This window comes from Danio rerio, chromosome 7 (genome assembly GCF_049306965.1).
Source record: "Danio rerio strain Tuebingen ecotype United States chromosome 7, GRCz12tu, whole genome shotgun sequence".
NCBI lineage: Eukaryota > Metazoa > Chordata > Actinopteri > Cypriniformes > Danionidae > Danio > Danio rerio.
This window is the reverse complement of record NC_133182.1, coordinates 36,812,501-36,825,000: the sequence shown is the minus strand read 5'-3', so window position 1 is coordinate 36,825,000 and position 12,500 is coordinate 36,812,501. Positions and strand designations below refer to the sequence as shown.

The 12,500-nt window shown below is 36.4% G+C and overlaps 2 long non-coding RNA genes across 6 annotated transcripts in view; both read right to left on the bottom strand.

The window, feature by feature from the left end:
• LOC137490293 (uncharacterized) overlaps positions 1-12,500 on the bottom strand; it is a 13,861-nt gene that overhangs the window by 616 nt on the left and 745 nt on the right. The window contains exons 1-4 of one of the 5 annotated variants that reach the window (XR_012383404.1): positions 12,429-12,500; positions 11,556-11,678; positions 6,365-6,498; positions 1-266 (exon numbers count right to left, since the gene is read on the bottom strand). The exon at positions 1-266 is cut by the window's left edge and continues 616 nt beyond it; the exon at positions 12,429-12,500 is cut by the window's right edge and continues 732 nt beyond it. This is a non-coding gene — a long non-coding RNA (uncharacterized lncRNA). Of the gene's footprint in view, positions 1,219-6,364; positions 6,499-6,836; positions 7,477-11,216; positions 11,269-11,555; positions 11,679-12,428 lie in introns of those variants that run through there. The other 4 variants (XR_012383402.1, XR_012383403.1, XR_012383405.1 and 1 more) reach the window with 4 other exon arrangements.
• LOC141375403 (uncharacterized) lies at positions 7,747-10,563 on the bottom strand. The gene is made up of 5 exons (XR_012383400.1): positions 10,511-10,563; positions 9,677-9,785; positions 9,561-9,583; positions 9,129-9,215; positions 7,747-8,743 (listed from the first exon to the last, which is right to left on the bottom strand). It is a non-coding gene; the product is annotated as an uncharacterized lncRNA (long non-coding RNA).

The following is a 12,500-nucleotide window of genomic DNA, read 5'->3' as shown; positions in this document are numbered from 1 at the left end:
CTGAATTTCTCCAGATGTAGATGCCCAATTTCCTCTTCCTGCTGCATGATTATTCTTGAGGCATTTATCAGTACAGTAACATGAATGCTCTTGTGCGCAGGAAGAAGCTCCTCAGACAGGAAGTGAAGAGCAGTACTTTGGGAAGCCCTGCTGCTTCTGCTGAGCTTCTAGAGCACTTGCAGTCCAGATACTGGATCTCTGCTCACCTGCACTCGACTCAACACTGATGCAGCACCAGGTGGGTCCTCCTTCACTGTCACTCTGTGCTGTTGACAAACGAAAACTTTTAGTTACCTTGGATTGAGCCTGTTTCACACACTACATGGCTTATGTAGTGACAATCATTGTAATATGAAGTCAAAATTATTAGCCCTCCTGTACATTTCTTTTCTTATTCAAATGATGTTTATTAAGAAGGAATTTATCACAGTATTTCCTTTTTTTTCTGGGTAAAAAAAAAACACTTTGGATCAATATTACTAGTTTTCTTAAGCAATATTGTTTTCGATTGTCTACAGACCAAACCACTGTTATACAATGACTTGCCTAATTACCCTAACTTGCCCAGTTAACCTAATTAACCCAGTAAAGCCTTTAATTGGCACTTTAATCAGACATTTTGGTCCATATTGACATGATAGCATCACGAAAGCAGTTGCTGCAGATTTGTCAGCTGCACATCCATGATGCGAATCTCCCATTCCACCACATCTCAAAGGTGCTCTATTGCATTGAGATCTGGTGACTCTGGAGGCCATTTGAGTACAGTGAACTCATTGTCATGTCTGACATGTTTCCAGTCTGAGATGATTCGCACTTCATGACATGGCATGTTATCCTGCTGAAAGTTGCCATCAGAAGATGGGTACACTGTGGTCATAAAAGGATGGTCATGGTCAGCAACAATATTCAGGCAGGCTGTGGTGTCAACAAGCTGTTTGTCTAAGAATAATGAATAATGCTGCCCTGAAGATCAGCAAGTTTCTCTCACATGACGAGTTTCTTCCTTCAGATATTGATTCTGCTGTTTCTGTCATCCAGCATGTTTCAGTATGAAGTGAGATCCAGAAGTACATTCAGTTGTTTTGTCATTGCAGATTGCAGATTGCAGAGGAAGCTCCTACGTGAAGCTTGAGCTTGATCCAGAATGGCTGGCCATCCTGAAACGACCTTCGAAAGCCATCCCGCAGTTTCTGGAACCCTCCGCTGGACAACAGACTACACAGCAGAGACAAAATACATTACAATGATCACAGCTGTTCATTTTCTGATAGCTTGCTGATACCATATTCATTTCCATTTCTAAGTATTTTAGCATCCTGTTCCTCTGCTTCTTTCAGGTGGGATTTCAGTCCATCTACATCCTGCTGGGCAAAGCGGACAGACTTACAGGGAGGAGTTTATTCAGCCTTCTTTGATGACTAGAATATTTAGAAGAACTGGATTTGTCGGAATTAAAAATGTAAGACATTATAAATGACTTTATCCTCACTTTTGTTCAATTTAAAGTGTACTTTTTAAATAAAACTTTTCATTTCACAATGTTCTTTGACAAAAAAATTCACTTTAAGTTATTCAACATTGTAATATGATGTTACAAAAGCTTTTGATCTCAGATAAATACTGCTATTTGAATATGTTTAACATCAAATAAAAAAGTACTCAAGTGTTTAAAAAAATGTATAATAATAATAATAATAATAATAATAATAATAATAATAATAATAATAATAATAATAATAGGACTGTTTTTGGTGTTCTTTGGAGTAAATGCAGGTTTGGTGAGCAGAAGAGACTTATGTAAAAGAAGAGACTTAATAAGAGTTAGCTTAATAGATAGTGTTTTTTCCTTATAAAAAATGATTGTGTTAAAATCAAAGATATTTTAATAATTTTAGACATTTGGCAAATATTTAAAAAAGAAAAAAAAATCAAAGGGGGGACTATAATAATATTAATTCCTTACAATTATTTAGCGCTTTACACAATGGGGGGGGGGGGGGGGGGGTCTCCTATATATATTAGCGCTGTCAAAATTAGTGCCTTAACGCATGCGATTAATTTTAAATAATTAAAAAGAATTACCGCAGTTGCAGGGTTTTTTTTTTACTTCCTGTTGTGGTGGACATGTGTTCAACATGCAAGAAATGTGGGTAAGATCAAGGAAACACTTTTTGAAGGCAAGTTTCAGTATAAAACAATTAGTTGCATCACAGGTTATCTAGAGTTTCATGCAATTTCAGGTGTTTCATTTTTAACTTTCGACTTCTGTTGTAAGTTCATACCGCATGGCGAACAGAAAGAAAATCCTCCGCATTTCGTGACTCTGTGTTCCTTTAGGGTAATAAAATCACTGCTTAGGCTACACAGTAGAATTTTAAAAAGAGTATAATCTTCATATTAAAATCAGAGTATTGGTGTCTTATGTGAATGTACTCAGAAAGTCTCTGGTGAAGTCGCGAGCTGTCAGGGCATTACTCTGCCTTTCAGCATGAGCCCTCCAAGTTTAGCGTGTTTCCTCATTAAACGCAACGAAAGCGTATGCTTCGCGTTGCTGTGTCAGAATCCTTGTAAAACACAATAATACTTTAGGACGCTTAGTTTAAGCAAATTTGATGAACGTGATCATGCGTGTTGAATCTGAGGGGAGTCGCTCCAGTATGGAAGGCCGTTGGGGCCAAAACGTCTGCAGCGCGTTGTGTGTGTGTCTGTGTCAGGCCCGTTGAGGGGTGTCAGGGGTGGAGTGAGCGACGTATCTGAGTAGGGGCGTGTGCGCGCGAGACTTACCTGAAGGACGGTGGGGGTGAGTTGCGCGCGACATAGGCTACCTGAAGAGCTAGGAGGGATGCGGTGGAGAGGGGTGTGCAATGTATTTAACGACCGGTTTGTGAGAAATTATCATTCATTTGCGGGCATTTGGTAGTCTCTGTGCACTTGCAGGATACTCCTAGTCTTAGCAACTGGATGAATGTAAAGGAGGATTAAGCAAAATTGTTTCTACTTTATAATTAATGTTCTCAACTCACAGCAATAAAACTTTACAATAAGTGCAAAAGTTTGTATTCTATAGGTTATTATTATAATTTTTCATTTTCCATATCTGCAATTCCTGTATTTTGGCATTTTTTTGCAGTCCACTTAGAATCCAACATTGAAATCAATGTTTTCTTTATTGGCATTGATTGTTTTGAAATTTATATGTCATTAACATGCCTGTGTTTTAATTTCTGTAATAAATATGGCTGTCAAGCCAGGATCTTGATAGTTTATTGTGGGTATGTTGTTTACATGAAGAAATCTGTGTTACAGGTTAAACAAAAATTATATTAAACAGTTATATTTTGAATTTTAATTCTATTAAACAATTGTATTTTGAATTTAAATAGTTTTTGTCTTGCGTTTACATTAATTTTACATTTGAATAGCCAAATTTACAAGTTTCAGTATTTTAAATGCGATTAATCGCGATAAATTTTTTTAAAAAGGTGCGATTAATTAGTTATTTTTTTAATCGATTGACATCACTAATATATATATATATATATATATATATATATATATATATATATATATATATATATATATATATATATAATTTATCTATAACTTTTGCTAAAATAACAAGATAGTATCAAGTTTTTAGACATGGTCCTGTCTCTAGAGGTGTTAAGATGTCAATTTACCGACCTTGATTTTCAGTCAGCATTATTGTTTATGACAGTTGCCATTTTCTCAAAAAATGCTCTAAAAGACATTATTTTTATTTGAAATTTTGAAGAAATGTTATCAGACCTTTTTGGAATAACATGCTTAATAAATCCAGACAAACTGACTCATTGGTCTCTTATTTCTTCTTTCTTATTGGTCTACTGTATTTAATTGGGATGGTTATAAATAAAGTCAATTCATTGTTATCAGCATCATTAAAGATAACATCAAACCAAAATATTAAATAACTCATGAAAGAGTTGTGATTCCTTGATCAAATGACAAATGTATGCCTAGGTCACAAAAATAAATTTCCACATATAAAAATAAAAGACAGAATAAAAAAATGTTGAATATTTTACTGCCATTCTTCATGTATGGGCGGCCGCCACCAAATGAATCTATTTGGCTGGAGACTTCTTTCACTTAGATAGATTTTTAGAGGTTATAAACAGCTTGTTATGCTGCTTGATGTTCTGATGTTTTCTTATTATTTTATTCCACTTTTTATGTACAGTCATGAACACGGTTGTTTGTAGAGCAAGTAGTTAGACCATTTTCTGCCATTAGTTATTTCTCCTATAGGCAATTAAATCTGAAGTTCTAAAACAATTGCAAAAATGAGCACTGCAGCATAAGGTCAATAGTGTTGTCCCTTGGGAACACATGTTAAATACTACGTTCTGTGAGATACTGAATACAGGAATTCTTAAAGATTCTAAATATCTATGCACTTGCCCGGTTATTGTTTCTGACTGATGTCAAAATTGTATAATTCTGAACATAAAAATGCCGCAGGCTCAACTCTGAAGAGGAACCAGAATGAAGGAGAGGACCAGAGAGAGACCCAGCGCTCCTGACAGAACCCGGCACAGCAATCCCTCTGATTCCAGCTGAAGATACAATACATACAACAGTCAACAAGATCACACACCTTCACTCCTAAGTCATTCAACTGACCGAAAGCTTAGAACGTTCTCAGGTTAACAAAAACCCAACCCAGCGCATCCCCAGCGCATCTAAAAATCTAGAATATCATAATATTATTAAATATTACAATTTTAACAACATATACAGCAACACTTTTGCACAATCGATACCCAGCTGATTCAGTCGCTTCATAAGAGGACCGCGCTTTCTTCTCTTCTTTTTTCCTTGTCAACATAAAGGCAGTGAGGTGCGCCTCGCTTTTTTGGAATGAAAAAAAAAAGCACGTTAGCTGTGGTCGGCCACTTGTTCAACTGCAAGACATATTTAACTTGCGGGACGATAACGTATAACCCGTGCCTACAGACACATTTGCCAAAGAAGCAAAATGGAAGAAGAATATTGCTGTTTTACAAACGTGTTGATGCCAAAAAAAGCGCTGATGTTGACCTGGATCTGCGTCATAAACGCAACAAATAGGCTTTACCTTTTATTTTACAGCTTATAAAGCATGTATGCACATTAATGCAATATCATATTTAAACAACAAAACTGTTTACAAAAAGTCAACATGTGTCAACGCGCGTTTTTGTTGTCTTTTCATCACGCAGCGCGCGCACTTGAGCCGTGATGGAGAGAAAGGAAACCATAGAAAGACATAATCTTTAAAATAATGATTTCTATTAAAAATGTAAAAGGTTTTGTGATTATAATAATACAAGCGGGGCATTAAATAAATGCATATTTTCCATGGAGCGAGCGATTTGAGGAAGTCAGCTATTTTTATTTGACGGAAGACAAAATGATTGGAAAAAAACAGCCTATGCCGGTTATTAAAAAGAATCAGTATTGCCCGATTTGTAATATAAATTGATTATTTAAGAGGAAATAATTCAGGGCAGTCCTATTTATTTTATTCATTTTATTTAGTTTATTCTGCTCTTCTGTGCTTAACACTGCATGTGCGTGAAAATGCTCTGTTGTATTGTTCTATTATTAATATGCTAGCATTTAAAAATAAATCAGTATTTTATGCAATATTTAATGTGTCAGAGACAAAATAGACACATCAATTTGTTTAATATAAAATTAATAGTAATCTGACCAGTTAACCGCTAATAACCGATTAATAAGCGGCGGTTGTCGGTTAGCAAAATTAACCGAAATGAGCATCCCTAATACACACTCATATATACATTTATTCATTCTGCCGCTTTTCCGGGGCCGGGTCGCGGGGGCAGCATCTTAGGAGAGAACCCCAGACTTCCCTCTCCCAAAACACTTCCTTCAGCTCCTCAGTGGGGATCCAGGAGGCATCCTAAACAGATGCCCGAGCCACCTCAACTGACTTCTGTCGATGTGGAGGAGCAGTGGCTCTATCTACTCCGAGCTCCTCCCGGATGTCAGAGCTCTTCACCCTATCCATAAGAGTGCACCCTGCCACCCTTTAAAGAAAACTCATTTCGGCCGCTTGTATCCGGATCTTGTCCTTTCGGTCATGACCAAAAGCTCATGACCATAGGTGAGAGTAGATTAACCGGCAAATTGAGAGCTTTGCTTTGTGCTCAGCTCCTTCTTCACCACAACGAACCGGTACATCGACCATATTACTGCTGCCACTGCACCAATCCGCCTGTCAATCTCACGTTCCATCCTTCCCTCACTTGTGAACAAAACCCTGAGATACTTAAACTCCTCCACCTGGGGTAAGGACTTTCCTTCAACCCACCTTTTTCCGGTGGAGCACCATGGCCTCGGACTTGGAGGTGCTGATTCTCAACCCAGCCGCGTCACACTCGGCAGCAAACCGCCCCAGTGCATGCTGAAGGTCCATGTTGGATGAAGCCAACAGAACAACATTGTCTGTGAATAACAGAGATGAAATCCTGTGGTCCCCGAACCGGACCCCCTCCAGCCCAAGGATGCCTTAAAATTCTGTCCATATAAATTATGAATAGAATTGGTGACAAAGGGCAGCACTGCCAAAGTCTAACATGCATTGGAAACAAATCTGACCTATTGCCGGCAATGTGAACCAGACTCCTACTCTGTTCATACAGGGACGAGATGGCCCTCAACAGATCGCCTCTGATTGGCGATCTGTTGAGGAACTGATTGGGCATACTAATATGAACACTCAAGGACCCTGGTGAGGGTATAGAGCTGGTCCAGTGTACCACGGCCCGGACGAAAACCGCATTAATAATAATAATACATTTTATTTAAAGGCTCCTTTCGAGCAACTCAAGGACACCGTACAATCAACAAGAGCAATAAAACAACAAGAGAAATAATAAAATATTCACAGCAATAGTGCAAATAAAATTAAGTATTAAAAGCCATCTTAAATAAGTGGGTTTTGAGTCTTGATTTGAACAGTGTAAGGGAGTCAATGTTTCTGATGGCAGGTGGTAGTGAGTCGCGGAGCAGAGCGGCTAAATGCTCTGTTGCCCATAGTTGAAAGGCGAGAAGAGAGAACAGACAAGTGGAGGGAGGAAGAAGATCGCAGGGTGCGAGAAGGAACAGAAATGTGGATGAGGGCAGACAAATATGGAGGGGCGAGATTGTGGATGGCTTTGAATGTTAACATCAAGATTTTAAAGTCAATTTGAAAATGAACAGGCAAACAATGAAGCTGCTGCAGGACAGGGGTGATGTGATGAGAAGAAGGGGTTCTGGTGATGATACGGGCAGCTGAGTTCTGGACCAACTAAAGCTTACGGAGAGATTTATGAGTGAGACCAAAGAGAAGAGAGTTGCAGTAATCTAAATGAGATGTGACAAAGCTATGAACGAGAACAGCAGTGGCATGAGGGGTAAGAGCATTGTTCCTCCTGGATCCTACACTGTTAGACATTTCAAAGGGTTTTTACAGTAACTTACTGGCAACACTGTTGCCAGTAAGTTACTGTATTTTAGATTTACAGTATACAACTGTAAATCCGTTTACAGCATGTTACTGTAGTGTCTGAAAATGGTTAACTACTGTAAAAACCTAAGTTAACAGTTAGCTACTGTAAACCTTTTAATTTTGTCCTAAATATTTTATAATATAATTTTATTAATATTATTTTAATACTATAGACCTAAAAAAGACACAATTACAAAATATTAACAAAATAAACACTCTTTATTTAAAACATTGGAGATGCTTAAAACAAGCTTAAAAATGTGTAAAAACATTACATTTCAATCATTCAAAATATTTTATTTTAAGAAAAAAAAACATTGAAAATGACAAAGCACATGAACATACATGTACAAAACTAATTTAAGTGTCTGACCTGCATATTGTTGAGAAAAAAAAAACCCAATTGTACTAAGTACTACTGACATTAAACCAGACACAATTACAAAATATTCCATTCTTTAAAACATTAATAATGCTTAAAGCATTTAAGGAAAATGTGTGAAAATTACATTAAGCAATAAAATCAACACATTAAAAATAAATAAATCACACAAAGCACTAAAACATACATGTACAATAAAAATTTAAACTTCTGAATTGCATATTGTTGGAAAAATAAATATTTGTAACTATTAGCCGACTCAGAAACAACACAACTTTAAAATATTACTAATTCTGGTGTCAAATGCTCAACAAGGTCTGAATTCACATGTTCAAATGCAATTCATCTTTATTTCTATTGCACTTTTACAATGTAGATCAATGATGTCAAAGCAGCTTAACATAGAAGTTCTTATAAATTGAAGCTGCTTCAGTCCAGTTTTCAGAATTGAAGCAGTAAATGTCACTGCTGAAAGTCCAAACACTGAAGAGCAAATCCACCGATCCACCAATCGTAGCCAAGCGATCCAGTGGCGACAGTGGCATGTAAGAAACTTCACCAACTGACGAAAGTGTATAATAAAAGCCCTTGAGTGAAACCAGGCTCAGTTGGGCACGACCAGTTCTCCTCTAGCCAAACTTGTGCAAGGCCGCAGTCTAGGCACCGGAGGCTTGAAAGTTCAAAAGCGGGTGGTCAGGCTGGCCCATTGAATCAATGCGGAAGTCATTGATCACGTGTGTCTTTTAGGATTCACTCCTCCATGACCACCACAGCATCTGGTCAGGATTTGGCCCAGTCCAGGATTATGAAGAACTCTGGATAAGGACAAACAGACTAACATAAGCATAGAAGAAGCTTGTTTAAAAAAAAAATAAATCATATACTGGTTAATTATTTTGAAGCATGGCAGCTAGGTTGGGCTAGTTTTCAGCTGGTACTGAGCAACTGGCTCCTGCTCATAACCTGCTCACTACCATGTTTAAAAGATAACTAACCAGAATGTCCTGTTTATTTTTTCCCTAACAAGGTTTTACAAAAACATTGAAGCATTTGTGATGGGTTGATTCACAGCAGGACAGATTAGACTATTTGTTTTATGTATTCCTAATAAACTAAAACAGACTGAATACTGATACAATTATTGAGAGTGTCTCACCTAATCCAAGTTCTCAGTTAGCTGGTGAAAGAAGGATAACTCACTGTTGTTCATGGTTGTCATTCTCTTCACTACTTCTCCTGCCTTCTTCTGGCTCACTCTGGTTGTTGCTGTGCATTTTGTTTCATCCTCTGGAATTATTTATACAAAAAATTTTATTATTTTATTTAATATAATAATATTTATTATTTAATATTACAAAATATTTAGGCAACATGAAATGGGGAAAAAGACATTTAATACATAGACAAATGCATGTATCCCAATACTAATTATTGTATTTTGAAATGTCTGACCCATGACAGACCTCAATCTGCTCAAAAATATTATAAACAAAGATGAAAAAAAACCTACTAAATGGTTTAATAAAAAAGGGAAAAAGATTTTTTTATTTAGCTAGCAACTAAACATGTGACACATTTTGTATTAAAAGTAACGTTACTATATTGAGAAACAAATAGATGTACAGTACTTACTGTTGTATGAGGCTCCCAGTATTCTATATTGAGACCATAAAAAAGCCAAAAATACAGATAAGAATACCATGCTACAATCCACAACCTCCACACAACTTTTTTTTTTATTTGCTTACCTTGGTTGCTTACTGGTCTTGCTTATTTTTTAAGCATAAGGATCAAGATGTTCCTCCGAAATGCTGTTTGTTTCTTCAGACAAAACCTGGTGCTGTGCTCGTGCCATATCTAAACAGAAAAAAATATAATGGTAACAATTATGTTAAACCAAATGTCAAGAGTTGTGATAAAAAAATAATTAGCAAACAATAAATAGCAAAAAGGTGGTTATTAGCATAATGCATAGAGGTAAAGTTGGTTTTATATTAGCAGATTCAGACTTCCCCCTTAATAATTTAATTTCATAAAAGTATTATTTGCAAACTCTAAATAGTGAAATCATTTTAGCAGCTAATGACTATCAAAGTACAACATGCTCACGGTCAAATAAACAGTGTTAATGTTGATTTCAAGTCATACTGGCATGCTAATTTTGATCGAATATTCAAAGTAACATGGTAAACAGTATAACGTTAGAGTCTTCTAAATGAACGAATGTGCGAATATAAAACCAACTTTACCTCTATGCATATTGTAACGTTATAGATTTACGTTAACGTTCTTATAGGTTACGTCGCGATGTTATTTTCTCAAGCTAACGTTATAAGTTACTCTAAACCAGAGAAAAATAAGTTCACAACATCTAATATATATATAGTATAAATCAATATAAGTTAAACGTTGCACGTTAAAATGAGTTTGAGTCCAATTCAGTATAAACTTAGCTCAGTTTAGCTAACAGTTAACATTACCATTTTAAGATCGCTTCAGCTAATGTTGCCGAGCAAACAAATGCTAATAGAGGTGCTCAAATCAATGTCGAGTGTTGTCAGCACAGACAGACGCGCTTTTACCTGGATTATTTGATGGTCTTTCATTCATATTCTTCTGGGGGAAAACACTCTCTGCCGGACCGTTGTCTCGTGCTAAGTGTCCTCCAAAACTGTCTGCATACCTCTGGTTCCCTCCTAAATCAAAACCCGCTGCAACACCGATTCCTATGTAAATAAATAAAAAGATATGACGAGAACAATGGCTAATAGTCATAAACAGTCTTATTTAAAGTAATAGTAGTGTTAATGTAATAAATTAAATAAAGGTAACATCTTAATAGATGATATATTTCTCAAATGGGTGAAATAACGCCAAGCCAGAGAAAATAATAATAGCCAACTTTATACTTTACTTTGATCTATTCTCGTCCACAAAACATTCTGTAAAATGAAACACTGCCTCAGCTTACCAGAGTAAAGTTTGTTAAATCCAGTATGTTCTTCAGGCACACTAATAAATTGTCCTCCAGAATTGCTCCAGGGTCCTCAGGCAAAATGTGGTGCAGAGTAGTATAATCGCCGCAAGGTGGCGTTGAAGCAGTTGTGGAAAATACAGTATAATACACGAATTTTTACAAATACAGTACATCGCTGTATATGTTGTTCAACGTCACACTAAATTCCCATAATGCAACGGTAAATACAGTTATTTACCGTAAAAGGAATTTGCAGTATTACACTGGGTGAAATACAGTAAATAACTGTGTAATTTACAGAAATGTCTAACAGTGTAGGGTGAACCATTGGCCGGATCCTCCTCTCCAATACCCTGCCATAGACTTTTCCCCATATGCAAATAAATAAATGTATATAAAATTACACAAATGTTGGGGGGAAAAGTAAAAGTTTATTTCCCCCTTGAAACGTTTATTTATTTCTTGAACATAGTTCCAGATTTACTTTTCCTCAAGTCAACATGCTAATGAGCAGGGCTGCTGCTGGCCAGAAGGGTGCCCTATGCTAAATTTTACTGTGGTGCCCCCACAGAGGAGCAAAATCACACAAACAAAACACATTCCTAATTTCAAACATTTACAAAAGGTAAGGAATAAAGCTCTCTCTGTACCTGTAGAGATTGACGGTCCTCAGTGCAGCATTCTGTGTCTGTACCTGTGCAGCTGCTGGTGTCTCTGGAGCAGTGCTGGATCAGGCCGCCTCATCTTCTTTTGGAACAAATGTTGGCATTGACCTCCATGTACAATACAGAAGAAAACAGTCATTTAAAGAAAAACTCATGACATACTATTAAAACAATAGGCAGGTCAAGCACTTCATAATGTTTACAAACTACAATCAAAATGTGGATTTAATCTGCACTGTAATCTATGGTGACAAAAGCTGACCCTTTCTTTCAGTATAAATCAAAGACAGTTGTGTTTTTAAGAATTAATTAGTTTATTTTTGAACAAAAACTTTAACATTCAGGAAAAAAATTATTGTTATTGACTTCATGCAATAAAAATGGTTTCTGGCATGTGACTTACAGTAATTTGACTCATTTTATATTATTGATCTTTCAGAAATCACAGAATATTCGTCAGTTTTGTTATTGTAAAAAGACTAAAGAGACTTTATTGTCAATGCAGTGATACAAGCAATAACAACAGCAGCAATAAGAAATGTAGAAATAGACAAAACAATAAACAATGCTAACTGCAGTTTGCAAAGAATGATATAATATATAATTATATAACACAATAACTATATAATGATAAATAAAAGATACAGTGGAATAATTGTGTATGTAGCTGGTGTGCAAACAGAATTGTAAAGTAATGCACGAGTTAATAACAATAATTGAGTTTGTGAAATTATCAGCAACATGGGGATGAGGGGCAAACGTGAAAGTTCATGGAGCATGTCCCGTCTAAAGCACAATGCATAGCAGTTGTGGCGAAGTTTAAACGTTAGCTAGCCTCACTAATTTACTTGTTATTACCTGAAAGTGATGCACACGATTCATCTAATACTTTCTTCCTCTTCTCGGCTCCAGACTACTGTCTTTTCCCGG